This window comes from Astatotilapia calliptera, chromosome 3 (assembly GCF_964374335.1).
Source record: "Astatotilapia calliptera chromosome 3, fAstCal68.1, whole genome shotgun sequence".
Lineage (NCBI taxonomy): Eukaryota > Metazoa > Chordata > Actinopteri > Cichliformes > Cichlidae > Astatotilapia > Astatotilapia calliptera.
In genome coordinates, this window is record NC_137424.1 from 19,714,820 (window position 1) to 19,731,624 (window position 16,805).

General features: G+C 41.9%; 1 protein-coding gene across 1 annotated transcript in view; it reads right to left on the reverse strand.

The window, feature by feature from the left end:
- The window catches only part of LOC113035143 (NACHT, LRR and PYD domains-containing protein 12-like), a 140,408-nt gene that overhangs the window by 90,061 nt on the left and 33,542 nt on the right, over nt 1-16,805 (reverse strand). The window lies entirely within an intron of this gene.

The following is a 16,805-nucleotide window of genomic DNA, read 5'->3' on the forward strand; positions in this document are numbered from 1 at the left end:
CAGACAGCTTAAAAATAGTCTTTTTGTTTTTTGGTGCTGCCGAAAAGAACCGTAAATATCTGTCCTATATACAGTTATGTTCATATATTTTTGTGCTACATCAGGAAACTCAAAAACATAGTTTGTAATATTTTAATCCTTATTTTTAAAACTGTTTTTGTCATTTTTCTTCTCCCATTGCATCAAAATCATTATTTACACTGAATAAATGAGTCAGCAGCTCTCTTACATTGTTGCTGCAGGTTCATTACTGAAGTTTAGAGGTTGTTCTTTGGACCAGTCACTCCTCACAGACACACAGCTGGAGGCTGCAGATCCTGCTCCATCCTCTTCCTCCATCTTCTTGATGTCAGGGTGGAGTTAGTCTGAGAGGCAAACACACACACTCAGAGGTGCTGTTGTACTGGAAGCATCACACTGACGGGTTTCTAAAGTTCTCATTGATCATTTCATGGAGTTTCTGTGGTAAACACTGTCCTGTGACGTATGTGTTATGGTGAGGGTCATGAGGGCTAACCAGCCCCACTCCTTACTCCTCATATTTCAGCCTGAAGCACAATAACAGCCTAAACCTAACCTGGAGGCTGTAACCTCAAAGGGACTTCATGGTTAGAAATAAAGGTTCAATGAAATGAAGCAGATCATAAAAACATGAGTTCCAACTTTAAAAGAAGCATCCACACGATGACGGCACAGCAGAGGAGCACTTTCTCTAACACACTGATTCAGTTCCACTGACACAAGGACACACACAGGAAGGCACACACACACAAGCCTTTATAAGAAACAACACAATCATCTGTGCTTGACTTGTCAATCCAAGTCCTTAGCCCATGAGCCCGCGGTATCAGACCACAGATATTCCCTTACTTTGAAAAAATAAAGACAGTTTTCAGAACAGACCTGATGTTTATGCTACAGCCTGTTTACCAATATAATCAATATCAGATATCAGAGCAACAGAAACCTCGGTGATCAGGACGCTGGGACTGAGAACGGGAAGTGGCTCAAACGTCACAGTTTCATAACGTCACCCTGAACTCCACTCACGGAGTTTCTGTCGCCATTGTAGTTTTTAAAGTCCCGTGATAAAGGCGGGTCTTTCTGTGAATCCGCACGCTCATTGGCTAATAGCTCGAGATTGACACATCGTTATCCAATGAGCGTGCGGGAACTTCCGACATAAAGTTGTTTCCTTTGAAAAACCAAAGTCTGATTATTTTTGCCTCCACTGACGGAGCCTGTTGTTCCCGCCACAGAGACACAGTAATGTCAGAGCGGTGTTAACACTCACCCTGCCTCAGCACAGCTCTCACTCTCCTCCTGCTCTCTCACACTAAACGGAGGCTCAGCTAAACTCACTTCCTCTCTACTTACAGGAAACCAGCGCTCAGAGGAGCCGACCGGCCTCACATTTCACCCACAGACACGAACAGCGTGGAATTATTTTATGTCATAAGAAGAAACATATTCATGTAAACACTCACCTGCCTCACCTCCACCTTCCTCCTCCTGCTGCTCTGAACGGAGGCTCAATACTTTCACTTTCACTGCTGCTCCCTAAACACAGAGGATGCTGGGACTTGTAGTTGTTTCCTTGCTGTGCGGTCTTCCTCTTTGTTTGTTTGTGTTTGTGTTCAAGATATTTCGATCATGTAAACATAGGGTTGCCAACTCCATGAGAAATAAATAAGGGACACCTCGTGGCCAGGGCCGGGCGACCCAGTTGTCTTCACCCTTCCCAGTGTGGTGAATTTTTTAGCTCTTTTTTTGTGTGTGAAATTATTTTTTTAACCATTTGACTTGAATTTGATTTAAGTAGATGCATATTCTTTGTGATATGAACACATGAAAATCATTTAGCCATTTATTTTTAGCTCAAAATGACAACATTAACACAGTAAAACAGGTCTCTTTCTTAAACAGAAGCCTGTCCTGCTTAACTCTTGAGAATAAAAGTAAATCTTTCTTTAAAAGAACTCTGTCCTGCTTAATTTAAAATTATATAAATTAATAGAAAACAATAGAAAGAAAAATATTCTTGTAACAGTGCACATTTAGTGCATTTAGTGCAATTGGCTTCAGTTGAGGTATTATTTCAGCTTTTCTAAAGCTAATCAGCTGCTCCTGTTTGTAAACCCGCTTGTTCCCATGATTACGCATCATAACTCATCATCATTATTCATCTATGTATTACTTTTATGTATTAGTCATCTATTTGTTGTAATCATCTATCCTTGCAGTTGTTTATTACACAAAATAAATTATATTATCACACTTCTGGCCACATAGCGCTGATATTCACTGCACATGCCCATTTTAACCTTAACCAGAGGGTTTAAAAAAACAAACCAGTGTTTACATACCATATCTGCTTCTGCCGTGGCCTGGTGGACAAAAAATTGGTTAAGGGTTCCCCGAGCTTTCACGCCCCTCATGTTCTTCATGTGCCCACCACTAGAAGCATGCCTATGGAAAAAGTGCACCGGCACACAGTGCAGTGCGCTTTAAAGGTGTTATCGTGCACTTTCCCAGCCAGGCGTTTTCCTTTTCCCATTCCTCCCTGTACTTTTTTTATTTCTCTGAGGGGAACAAACATTGCTCGCTCGTGAGCGTGTCACCACAGCCGCTCACACTGCTCATGCACAAATACGTAAACGTTGGTGAAAAAGACGGAGCAGACCTTCCTAAAGGCCGTTATAACCTTGCACTGCCAGTGGTGAGCTGCACCAGCTGTGGCCTAATGTGGTCCCCCTCAGTTAAGGACTTCCAGGGTGGTGGATATTGGCCTGGCACCTTAAATTTCTGCACCCTGTTTTCAATGGATGTCTTTCAGTCTTTCTATGACATTAAGAAGCTGCAGCAGGGATGTCACTTAAGGCCTTTGTCAAAGTGCTGGATGAACGAACAGCCCATTTTGGAAGGGTGAGTTTCTAAATTTGTCAAGTTTAAGGAAATTGTGCAAATCAATGTTTATGATGACTGTCCGTGAATATTCTGTTGTTTGTCCTCTACTTAAAAGACTGGCCGAATATCAGCTGATGCCTTCAGCAAAAGTTTCTTGGAGTGGAGTGCTGTAAAGTGTGAGGTGGACAGGATGTGCAAGGAGCCATGCTTTAGCTGCCCTGCCTGCACTCCAGACATGCTCGCCGTCTCAGTTGATGGAAACTGCAAGCTTTATCGCTTTCAATCAAATGCAAGGTACGTTATGCATTGTGTACATAAATCAAATATGGATTTGTACAAAAATTGTATTTTGATGTTTCTTTTCAAACAACTGTCACCGTGTTCGTTCAGCACTTCAGAGCAGGGGAACTTTGAAGGTGTCTTCATTGAGAAAGATGAGGAAGTTGCTGAGTTTGTGAAATACATCCAGAGACACACAAATGATGTAAGATACACATATATATCAGTGCTGTCAGCGTTAATCTTGTTAAAATGACGTTAACGCCATAACCATATACTCATACGTGTGTGTGTGTGGATACATATTTGGATGGGTGGATATTTATTTTGTTTTTCTCTTGGTGTTGTCGTAATACTATTTACTTGACTTTATCTTAATGTGTACTTCATTTTGAGTAGCTCACACTTGGATGTGCGAGGTATACTGCAGCTTGTAGTCTTGGATACGTTTAAGACATTTTGTTATAAGGTTGAATGAATTCAGCAGTCATGTATTGTGACCTCCTTTCTATAGATCAAATGGGGAGGTGCGTTTCAGGATGGGGCCGGTTCTACAGTTGGAGAAGAGGTGGAACAAGTAAACAGTTTCCTGTCTAGGGCGGCCATCACAACGAAGTACATGTCTAAAGCAGGTGTGTGTCTGTGTGTGAGATTCCACTCAGTCTCCTGCTCATTCATTCTTATTTGTATACTAACTGAAATGCAGGGCGAACAGACATGCTGAGCCTCCTGGCTTTGGGCTGGAACAAAAGGAAAGTGGAACAACTGGGCCGCACTTTGAGCCAGCGATATCTAAAGGTCATTTTTTCAACACCCATTTTAATGTGTGTGGTAATGGGGGGAAACACCAGTACTCTAAAAATGTCCATATGAATGACATTTATTAATGTATTCTTAGATCATAAGGATCCTTAGAGAACAAGTGGAGAGCCTGAATGCGAGCAGAAATGAGCTGGGTGTGGATGACGACACACTGCAGCAATGGGCTGAAGGTGAGTCTCAATATAATGCACTCGTGTATAACAACAGGACCCACCATGGCCTCATTAAAGAACTTAGAGTTAAGATCTTTCTGACAGTGTCAACAAACAATGAAAAATAAGCTTGTAAAAGCAGAATTGATGGCAGAGTTGTTGCGTTTGATCAAATTGGATTGGACCTGGGTTGAAGTGATGTCGTACTAGTTGGTTTTATAAAGCTGAACACCAACATACTTGTTATCTCATGATAATGCAGCACATGAAGGCTCCAGATGTCTTATAATGAATATCATCAAGTCAGTGATTACAGAGTCCACTGTAGTTTGGTGACTGTTACTCATCCTGTGTTCTGATTAATATTCCTCTCACTTAGAAACGGATCAAACTGATGGCAGCCTTGGAGCGTTGCAGGCACGAGTAGAGCAGCTTGTCGTCATCATCAGAGTGCGAACACAAAGTCTTTACAGACAAAATGGTGTCACAGTTTCTTTGAAACGGACCGTTTGATGCTCAGTTTGTACAGCTTGTACAGCTACTTTGTAAACAGAATAAAATCAGATCCAGGTTTGTTTAAGCTGGATGTGATTTGTTCTAGCAAACGAATTGATGAGTGTAGATTAAAATGTAAATATATGCATTATGTGAAGGTGTTCCTTTTTATGATTATTTACAGATAGCAACAAGAGGCGACACAGAATTCACAAGGTCATCTTAGATGAGAAGAAATGCTTGGCGGCTGCTGTTGACGACTACAACAAGGAAACAAGCAACAAAGCAAATCGTATCCAGTGATGCCCTCATGCAGAGCGACGTTTGGCCCTGGCAGAGCACAAGTGAACGTAAGCTCTTGATTTCTAAATATCCTTTTTAAACAAACTCCCAGTATCTGAGCAGCAGTTGAATGTTTTGTTCTTGAATCATAATATGCTGCTATGTTTTCCCATCTGATGTTGTTAAACTGCAGCTGCTGCTGACCTCCGGACAAAGAGAAAGGTCTTTGAGAAGGTGATGGCTGTGAGGCGCCTGAGAGAGGAGGAGATGATCCTTTGCAGGGAGATGCAGCATCACTGGACAGTGTTGCAAATGCGATCTGTGGTGTTGGGGACAATCTCCTCAGACTGTAAGCACATCTTTTATTTATTTATACATTTGGTGATGAATTGATTGAAAATAATAGCAGATGCTAAAGTCTTACTGGATCTTTTACCTATATTTGGGTTGCTAGCTAACACTGCCTTCTCCCTTAAAAAAAGTTTAATTACATGATCCTAACTCCTTGTGTTTATGAGGTGAGTTTTTTTGTCTGTTTGTTTGTTTTACTTATATTTAATAGTTTTGTTGTTTTTACAGCCTCCCTTGTTGGCATGTCGGAGGATGCACAGAAAGGACTCCATAGCCTGGTTTAAAAACAAAGTGAACTGAAAGCTGAAACGCTCAAAGTAAAGGACGTGTACAAGAGAATCCTCAGCCACCAACCACTCCTGGAAATGGACTCAGAGGAGGAGGAGGACGTTCCAGACGATGAGAGTGATTTGAGCACTTCTGATGAAGACTGATTGTGTCATCATTGATGTTATGTTTGCTAGAATAAAAAGTTAAACACATCTGTTTAATGTGATTTTTATAATGTCTGTTTCAGAAATTGCTTATCAACAGACATTTTACATGTTGAGAAGAAAAATGTAATTCCCTTGGTGCAGTTGTTTACCCTGAATCATTCTTTCCCATCTAATTTAATGACTCGTGTACATGTTCAGATACAATAACATCATTTAATTCATGGGATGCTTTCTGGGCTGCTCAAATTACCACAAAATGTAAAAGCACCAGGCAGCACACTCACAAGGACATGTTTTGTTCAGTGTTTTGTTGAAGAAATCAACAAGTACAACTGAGATGTTTGCTGTAGTGGTGTGTTTGTTAAGAAGCATGCCAGCACACTGGTGAACTGACAGTCCCAGAATGCACCCGAGCCAGTGACTCGCCCCAGAACAAATGACATTAATTATCTAGAAAGACAACCGTGATCAAAGACTAAGTAAAAGAGTAGGAAACAAAAGATAAGGAAAGGTACTGTGGGGTAGGAAAGAAAGGCCAGAGCTGTGCAAAATGACCTCCAGCAGGCCACAAATATGCACGTCTGCTCAAACGGTCAGATACTGACTCCATGAGGGTGGTATGAGGGCTCGACGTCCACAGGTGGGGGTTGTGCTTACAGCCCAACACCGTGCAGGATGTTTGGCATTTGCCAGAGAACACCAAGCTTGGCAACTTTGCCACTGGCGCCCTGTGCTCTTCACAGATGAAAGCAAGTTCACACTGAGCACTTGTGACAGAGTCTGGAGACATATTGGAGAACCTTCTGCTGCCTGAAACATCCTCCAGCATGATGGTTGGGCAGTGGGTGACTAATGGTGTGGGTGGCATTTCTTTGGGGGACCGCACAGCCCCCCGTGTGCTCGGCAGAGGTAGCCTGACTGCCATTAGGTGCTGAAATTAGATCCTCAGACCCCTTGTGAGACTAAATGCTGGTGCGGGTGGCCCCGGGTTCCTCCTAATGCAAGACAGCGCTAGACCTCATGTGGCTGGAGTGTGTCAGCAGTTCCTGCAAGACGAAGGCATTGATGCTGTGGACTGGCCCGCCCATTCCCCAGACCTGAATCCATTTGAGGACATCTGGGACATCACGTCTCACTCCATCCACCAACTGCACCACAGACTGTCCAGGAGTTGGCAGATGCTTTAGTCCTGGAGTCTGGGAGGAGATCCATCAGGAGACCATCTGCCACTTCATCAGGAGCATGCCCAGGTGTTGTAGTGAGGTCATACAGGCATGTGGAGGCCACACAGACTACAGAGCCTCATTTTGACGTGTTTGAAGGACATTACATCAAACCAGATGAATGATTCTGTATTGCACTGATCAAGGAACCAACCCAATAGGAGCTAAAGGCATCCTCTTCACATTACTTAACATAGTGAGTTTATACTATGTTTAATGTGCATTTTCTTCATCAGTCTAGAACATAACATGTTAGCGCTCCCTGGTTCTTTTTGGAGACAGATCCTGAGACAGCAGGCAGCTTTGGAGAACTCATGCCAGCTGTGGTCATTAAGGAAAACTTTGATTTAATATTGATTTCATGACAACTATCCTCAGGCACATATTCCTGGATATATACAATGACACGAGTAGACACTAACCCCCAGCAGTCTGGTGCTATGACAGCATAACTAAGGGCTGACCTGAACCAGCCCCAACTATAAGCTCTATAAAGAAGTGAAGTCTTATGCCAACTCTTAAAAGTCTTGACCATGTCCACCTCCAAAACTCATAATGGACTTTGGAGGTGGACAGCTATCAAGCTCCTCACAGAGGAGCAGCTTGACAGCTAACAGCTCCCAATTTAGTTTAGTCCAAATACATGAATTCAAATTGAGGTGATAACTATTTATCAACAGTATGAAGGTCTGTTCCCGTCCAACAAAGTTGTTACTACATACCATGTTGAGCAAGGCTTCCACTTGACTTTAACTTCTTTGTCCTGAAAAACATGATATAAACAAACAATTAATTCAGAAAGACATGCAGGTTGCATACAAAAAGGAGCCTACAAACATTTGTGTACTGTTGAATGGCTCAATATATTATACAGTTAGTTTACAAAAACATAAGAACCACTACAATGCTTGTACTGCCAGCATCGAGTGCATGTCAGCAAAGCAACACTGCTTACATTGTGGCTCACAAGCTCCACTCCTTTTCATCAAAACCAAAATTTTATCTACATTCTGTTTTTTACACTTTAAATCCCAGTTAGGTTAAATATTACCAGTAGCTTTTCAGATAAAACAGTAATAAAGTCCTAATGGTTTCATAAATCTTCATATTTTTTTTCATATAAGCATCGGGGACAAGGCTGTCTTGCAACTGTTGAGGTCACTAGTGTGCGCCCTATTTCTTCCAGGATCACTCTTCATTTGTAGGTTTTAGTGGACTCCTACTACTGTGAAGTGGTTTTCATGGGACAGGGGCTTGTATTCCAAGATCTGGGAGATTGTAGAAATGAGCTGTGATGCCCTTCTTGCCATCTTTCCAGAAATATCAGTGATCTGGAAGCTGTTAGGCTGACTTACAGCAGCAGCACTTTCTGCACCTGCAGAAACTCCAGGACACATTTACTAACAGTGTTTGTTGCTGTGTGTGCTGCAGCTGCAGCTTTGAATTTTTTTTTGAGAGCTAATATTTTGGCTATGGTGTCTTGTTATGAAATGTACAAGAGTAAGAGTGTTAGCATGTGTGTCAAAGCTACGTTTGACTGGGAAACTCAAAGCTCAATAACCTGTATCAACAACAATTCACTGCAGCCTGTGTAATATTTGATGCATCATAATTTATTCCAGTCTATCTTGCAAATACATGTTTGCGTTGCAATGTCATGCACAACACACACAACTATTAGAGCCTTAAGATCAAACCTGCGTCATTCTTTTGGTCCACTGCAGTGTAGCAGTCAAACAAGGAGAAGTGAAGTGGCCCCAAATGGCCAGGATAGAGATCAGAGGGTTAATGCGTAAAATGCATAAAAATATTATTGATTACAGGATAATACATTAATGTTAATATCAACAATAAGCTTTTTACTCTGAAGTTACAAGTATAAACAATGCTGTTGCATTTACACTTACATTTTTTACTATAAGTATGGAAACAAGTGAACAGCATTTTATAATAAGTTTAACTGGAATTCTGTACACTGAAAAACAAACAACAGATAAAAAACACAAACAAACAGCCAGTGCCTTCATCTGTCCATTAAATGTCAAACATCGCTTTGACCTGTAGTCTCTGCTCGTCAGCACATGCTTTTAAAAAGAGCTCCATGTCCTCTGCAAACTGAAAAACAAAGAGGAAGAAGTCCCTCTACACAAAAACACTGTGGATGACAGGCCAGGCAAACATCTATTGACCTGTTTGAATGCCTCCTCATCATGTGAGCCTTGAAGTTTTTTTGTAAGAAGACTAAGACCACAGTGAGGACGTTTCATTTTCATGGACTTTCCACAAGCCCCAGTTTCATTTAGCACAGAGGGTGGAGCACATGAATGTTCTACCCAAGATTCAGGAAATGGTTTAGATGCTGGAGACAAGACATGGAGAGGGAGACGAGGCTCCACGGAGAGTTCAGTGGGGAGCAGTCCTGAATGCTGACATGACAATAATTGCCTTGCCATATCCCCACGCTGTATGACTGTCATGTTACAGAAGGGCAGTGAAAGTGCACCGGCACATCATTTTGTCTGTAAGAGAGAAAAAAAGAAAAAACATGTAATTTAAATGTAGTTGTATAGAATGCAGTCAGTTTATCTAACAATCAGATTGTACATATTAACAAAAATATCCAAGCCGTCCTCAATAATGAAAGCAAAATGGTGTGGATCACAAGAGCTGTCAGGAAATGTGGTGAACAGGAAAAATATTTAATGAAAACACTTTTTTCTCTCGCTGATGAATGAACTGAACTGTACAATGTGAAAAATAACTTTTAAGTCAACAAAGACCTGCAGAGGTGCTGAAAAGAAGTGCATATTTATGACTTTAACTATGAGGTATATTTAATACCAACATACCTTTGAAAGGCAAAGCACTTTGAATGTGTCCATTTATATGCAGCTCAATCTTTGCCCTGACAGCAGGGCTGAAAGTGGGGCACAGAGGGCAGTGAAACAGCCAACACGTGGTGCATTCCTGCAATTCTGGCCTGGAGGCAGAACTCCAATTTGATATTTGCATCTAAAACAGAGAGAAAAACAGATAAACACCATATACACATTTAAGTTCAGGTTTTAGCAGAAATAACACGTTACAGTTAGCATGTAAGAGATTTGGGAGAAAATTCTTTACAAAAACATAATTTACAAGAAACTTTTATTTGTGACATACGTATCTATTGACATATAAAAGACAATTGAACAAAGGCTAACTAACATCTTGGCAATAAAACAGAATAAATAGAGAATATTAGTATTTATACATATATAAAACTCTCTGTGACGACCTTTACAATGTTTTTGCAGGTGGAATGAGAGACATGAATAAAGTGCAATATGCAGTAAATGGAACAATGTGCATTGATGTTACAGATCGTGACATGCCGCCCTCTGCTGGACAGATATCGTGTTGTCCCTGAGTCCTTCTGATCCTCAGCACTTTCTATCAGGAGACAACGCACCCAGGTCCCATCTGACGTTGTTCACTTGATGTTCTGAAGCCCAGTACGGACCTTAACACGGGCTCCATGTGGACACATTAGATTAACTGTTTTTAAGACCAGTTTCTTGAATTACATGACGGTGTGGTTTTTATTTTGTGCTTTTAGTGCAGAGAGAGTCTCTGTGGAGGTTGGATGTTCTCCCCGTGTTTGTGTGGGTCCTCTCAGGGGACTCTGGCTTCCTCCCACAGTTCACAGACATTCAGGTAGTGGGGTTAGGTTAACTGGTGAATAAGTGTGAGCGTGAACGGTCGTCTGTCTCCTCACCCTGTGTTAGCTGGGATCCACTCCAGCTCGTACATGCCCGTCAGGCACCGTCCTCATACCTGTTCTGGTAAATCCAGTCCTGGAAGACACAGCTCACCTGGAATCTGTGTTCATGTTATAAAATGTTACATTTCATTAGAAGTTGGTTGTATTCCAGTTTTATGTTGCAGTTTTCACTTTTGAAAGGGAAGGTTAGTCCAGCTCAGTCAGATGCTGAATGCTCTCTTTCAGTACGTTGTTGTATTAAACGATGACTCAGCAGACGACACATTGTAGCCATGTTAAAAATCATGCAACAGACCCTTGGTCACGATGTCGTTGTGGGGATGTCTAAAGGCTGGCTTCCTTCTAATAACCGTAACAAGTGTTTATGGCGCTCCTTGTGATGCTGGGTCAAAGTTCAGCCTCTGAAGACCTCGACGTGTTTGAAGTTATCCACAGGCTGCGAGGTCCACTTCAAAGGTGTTCTATGTTAGATGTTGGTCAGGTTAATCAAAATGGAAACTGTTGAGTTTACACATTAACCAACATGGTCCAGCACTAAACATCGTAAAGCCTTTAGTTTATGGAGAGAGGATGCTGCCATCAAATTCAAAATGGGCTAATATTTTTCTTTAAATGTTTCATTTTCTCACTTTGTTTAAAATACTGGTTTATAGGATTTGCAAATGATTGCATTCTGTTCTTAATCATATTTAACACAGCGGATCAAACGTGGGGAAGTGGGTGTTATATTCAGATTGTGGGATACATTTAGGAAATGTAAAACTTTTGATGTCAATGTTGTTTATTTGCAGGCAGTGGCGGTCCTAGCCTGTTTGGCACCCTGGGCGAACAATCCCTCTGGCGCCCCCCCCCCCACACACACACACAGACACAAATCCTTACACACATTAACATAAAGCTGCTGCACACACACACACACACACACACACACACACACACACACACACACACACACACACACACACACACAGAGAGTATGCATTGTATGCAGACGGCTACCAAACAGCCATCATAATTCGTCATACAATGAGAACAGGACAAATCAACAATTGACAAGGACTAATTAATATTTAAATCTGTAACATAATGTATTGTTTGGAGTTTAGTCTGTTACTGTTTGTTTTTTTACCATTTCTTCTTGGAGCAACTGTAACCCACATAATTTCTGACTCACTCTGATTCTGATAGTTTCAGGATGACCTGCCATTATCCAATCACACATCTGCTTACCTGCATCTTTTGCTCGTTTCTCCTCCTCTTCTTTTCTATTTTTTCTAAGTTGAGCACCATGATGGCTTTGAACTTTTCTTGTCCATCTTCCATTGGTTTTAATTTTGTACTCCAGTATGAACACAAATCCCCCAACACAAGGATCACCACAACATGATCTAACACACCGACACCTTAGTTCACAGATTCACTTCATCTAGGGTGCATTTCTGAGATTTCACACAACCCAGGATTCAAATCATGAATACATAATGGACTTGGATTTACAACATTATAAATGAAATGTGCTCTTTTTGGAAGCAGCAGGGGCCCCCTCCCCTCAAACTGTAAATTTAAATTGTTATTGATCCTTTACCCCTGGTCCTAAAGTGTATATTTATTTTCTTACTCTTCTTATTGTTTGTTTACTTGCACTGCTGTAACTGGAGCCTCGTCATCTCATATCTCTGTATACTGGACTGTCTGTAGCAGAGATGACAATAAAGTTTACTTTGACTTTGGCAGCGAGCAGGCGCACCGAGGGCTCTCGCGCTCACTTTCGTGTATAGAATTTCGAAAAAACATTGGTGCAAATTATAAGTCTGTATCATGATGCCTGGTGTTTTTGTGTTTGTTGGTTTGTTTTTATTTTTCTTTATTTTGTGAGTTGGTTATTAGATGCTGCTCCAGCCGGTCAGACTCATCTGGCTAACCTAACAGCAGTCCTGGCCAGGCTAGAAAAATATGGATTGAGAGCAAACAAAAACAATTGTGAGTTCTTCAAGGATGCCATTGAGTATTGTGGACACAAGATCGACAGACATGGGCTCCACAAAACCGAGGACAAAGTTGAAGCAGTCCTGAAGGCACCAGACACTAAAAATGTGAGTCAGCTACGTTCATTCTTGGGCTTAATTAATTATTACCACAAGTTTCTACCAAACCTTTCAACAGTCCTGCACCCGCTGAACTCTCTGCTGCAACAAAATGTCAAATGGAAATGGACAAACTATGAAGAGGCATTTAATTTAGTTAAGTTAAACAGCTCATTACATCAGAGGAGGTTCTGACACACTTTGACCCCAAGCTACCACTTCGCCTCGCCTGTGATGCCTCACCATATGGCATTGGTGCCGTGCTATCTCACAAAATGCCTGATCGATCCGAACGACTACTTGCCTTTGCCTCAAGGTCCCTAAATGCAGCCGAGCGCAACTATACGCAGATAGACAGAGAAACACTCAGTCTAGTGTGGGGAGTGAAGAAGTTTAATCAGTATTTATATGGACGACACTTCACCCTGATCACAGACCACCGACTGCTGGTGTCCATCTTTAACCCTCAGAAAGGTATTCCAACCATGGCTTGCGTACGCTTGCTTGGGCTTTGTTCCTGGGTGCACACACCTACACCATTGAGTTCAAAGGGACAAAGCTACATGGAAATGCAGATGGACTTTCACGTCTTCCACACATGCAACCCACCGAAGAAATGACTGCTCCAGCTACTGTGTTTCATGTTACACAAATGGAACCCCTACCTGTCACAAGTGCTCAGGTGAAAAGAGAAACGAGCCAAAACACAATCTTGTCAAATGATCTTACTGTGAATGGTTGGCCGTCCTGTAGTGACACTCAGTTCTCTGCGTACTCCACCCACAAAGACCAACTATCCGTTTGCCAAGGATGTGTCATGTGGGGAACTCGTGTCATCTGCCACCCAAACTACGTACAAAGGTACTGGACTCACTGCACGATGGACATTTGGGTGTTAAGATGAAAGGTCTTGCTAGAAGCTATGTTTGGTGGCCAGGCACTGATTGTGAAATGGAGAATATGGCTAAATCCTGCATTGTTTGCCAGCAGACGCTGCGCCAGCCTCAAACAGCACCTGTACACGCGTGGGAGTGGCCATCCGCTCCATGGCAACGCATTCATATAGACTATGCTGGCCCATTTATGGACTAAATGTTCCAGGTTGTGGTTGATGCCCACTCAAAGTGGCCAGAAATCTTCCCCGTAAAGCAAGCAACAGCTGCCAGCACGATCAATAGTCTTTGGTCACCGTTTGCACGCACAGGTCCGCCACAACAGCTCGTAAGTGACAATGGTCATCAGTTTACTGGAGAGGAGTTCCAGTGTTTCCTTGGGAGTAACGGCATACGACATATCACTTCAGCTCACCATCATCCTGCAACAAAGCTGAACCAGCCAGTCGCACAGAGGGGAAACCGCTACAACAGAAAATTGACAATTTTTTTACTGTCTTACCACTCATGCAACAACTGGACACACACCTGCAATGCTCTTCATGGGATGAGATCTGAGATCACATCTAGATTTGCTGAAACCAGACATTCGCAAGGATGTCCAAGATAAACAGTCTTCCATGGTGGAAGCAACAAGAAACAAAACCAGATTCTTCAATGTTGGACAAAGAGTTCTCGCCAGAGACTACAGAGACCCAAGTCAGAAATGGCATTCTGGCACGATTCGTTCACGGACCGGACCGCTGATATACACCATAAATGTTGGAGCCAACTTAGTCTGGTGTAGACATGTTGATCAGATTCTAGATGCAGAATGTCACGTGGTTCCAGAGCAACCTGAGAGGACACATCTACACCTCAAGATTCAGAAGAGTTTGCCCTCGCTTCACCACCTGAGGTTCAGGGTTTACGTGAAACCACCAATGTTCAAACACCTGAACTTTCCACACAGAGCACTATGGACTCTGACCAAACAGGCAGACATTACCCTGAGAGAAATCGCAGAACACCTCAGAGACTGAACTTATAGGTTTCCAGTTCATTTTGTAAGGAAAGCAGTTAAAATGTTTAAGAGGAAACAACCTACCTCTATGTTGTAAATCACTGAGTAGGTGTCATATTTCAGTTTAAGTACAATCTTATGCTTATGCATAAGCTTATGCTAGACGAGTCCAGAAGTACAGAAACCTTGTGTACAGCGTTGGAGATGAAGTTCTTCTCTTGAACATGAAACGTGGAAGGAAGGGAGGAAGACTTGATCCAGATTTTTCAGGACCCTACACCATTCAAGACATCGCTGGCAAATGTGTGAGATTAAAAAACACAGAAGGAGCAACTTTAAGAAATCACTACAGCATTGACCATATCAAGCCGTACAGAAGAAGCCACCATGTAAATATCAGTGACAATTAAAAATACCCAACTCGCAGTCAGACAGTGAACAGCAGCACAGACCTGAAGATGCCTCCCTGCCATCCTACTGCTAACCCTCAGTGCCAGCAAAGTCCAGAGGATTCATTCTGCACCCAAAACGGCTGACACAAGGAGTTTAATTGTGTTCCAGGACCAGAAACGCGTGAACAAGAACTTCCCTCCCAGAAACAAAGCTTAGAAGATGAAGGTGACATAGTGAACAACTCTTTTTGACCAGTTGGTCATTTGTTGCCAGTTTGGCGTTGCAACTTAATTGACTGTTGCATGACTTTGTTTGCATTTTGAAGTCTTCAACTCATATTGGATATAAAGAAACATGCAACGTGCACTGAGCTTGTGGAAGTCTGGAAATGGATCTGCCTGTCAGTAATTTTCTATTTTGCCCACCCGCTGTACCTTTCCTATTTCTCTGCGTGTAAATGCATGCCTATTGTATTGACTTTTTTCCTGTTGTGGCCCGTTGGCCTTTACCAAGCTTATCCACTACAAATCTCATGCATGCCTAAGCTAACTTATCATATTTTTCTTTTAGTAAAGAGGCTATGGCGTGCAAAGGATACTGGGCGCTTGGAGGCAGCTGTTGGACCATACAAGTTATTGGATTCCTCTTTTCGAACACTGCAGGGGTCACGGTGGTTTCTGATGAGGTAAGAGAACTTATCATTATTGAGTCTGATTTCGAGGTTCTGCTCCTTCTGAAGCATTTGCAGTGCAGAGACCATTAATAGTTTAAAATGTGCGGGTAGGTGGGGGGGGGGGGGGGGGGGGGTTATATTGCAAAACTCTGATAAGGTTTCACCCATTCACTTCAACAGGAAAAAATGTTATCAACCACAACACAGATGTTGTGACATCTGTGACATCATAATACCCAGTTTCAGTATATGCAGAAAGAACCTTTATCAGCAATTCGATTCCTTTAGATGTTTTTGTGTACAGCACTCAAGCAGTTACTTCAAAAATTGTTGCTGTTGTTGTATAAACTCAGATTTTTCAAAACAGGTCATTGATGCATATCTGCACCGTGTTATTGACAGACGAAAGGTAAGTAAGAAATGTCATTTACCTACTAATTTTGAAATAAAAAAAACCCTATTTACTGTTCTATAACATTTTTGTATACTTGTGCAGAATGCTGCACACCTGCTCTGTTCAGTAGTTGCAAGCTCGTTGTTTTCTGGGCAGTTCAGATGCCTCAACTGGTATGTTGAAAGCTCAGAAGTGGTCCAAACAGTTGACTCCTTTCTGTTGCTGAGGAAAGAGTTCGGTTCCTTTAAAGAAGACTATATTTGAAAACACCCTGAGACGCATGGTACCTAAGTAAATCCAAATTACTCTGCACTTCCAATCCCACAGATGAAGTTCCCAGTTGAAGACGTGGCTGTGCCCTGTGAACTTTGGTACACACTGGATTCTTGTGGTATGTGTTCATTTTGTTATTAATTTGCATAATTTGTTGTGAAGCAGTTTCTTGCACAAAGTGTTATTTTTAAATAAGTTTTCAGTGGCACAAACAATTGTAATTTTTAATTTAACTTTTTCTTTAGATTGTCAACATTTCTGCACAGAAAATACTGCTCATAGACCCCATGGGAATGAAGGTGTTTATGACAGGAAAATTCTGCGCAACTGGAGGTATGTATGATACTGAGGTGTTATTCTTAGATTAAAAAAAAAAAATCT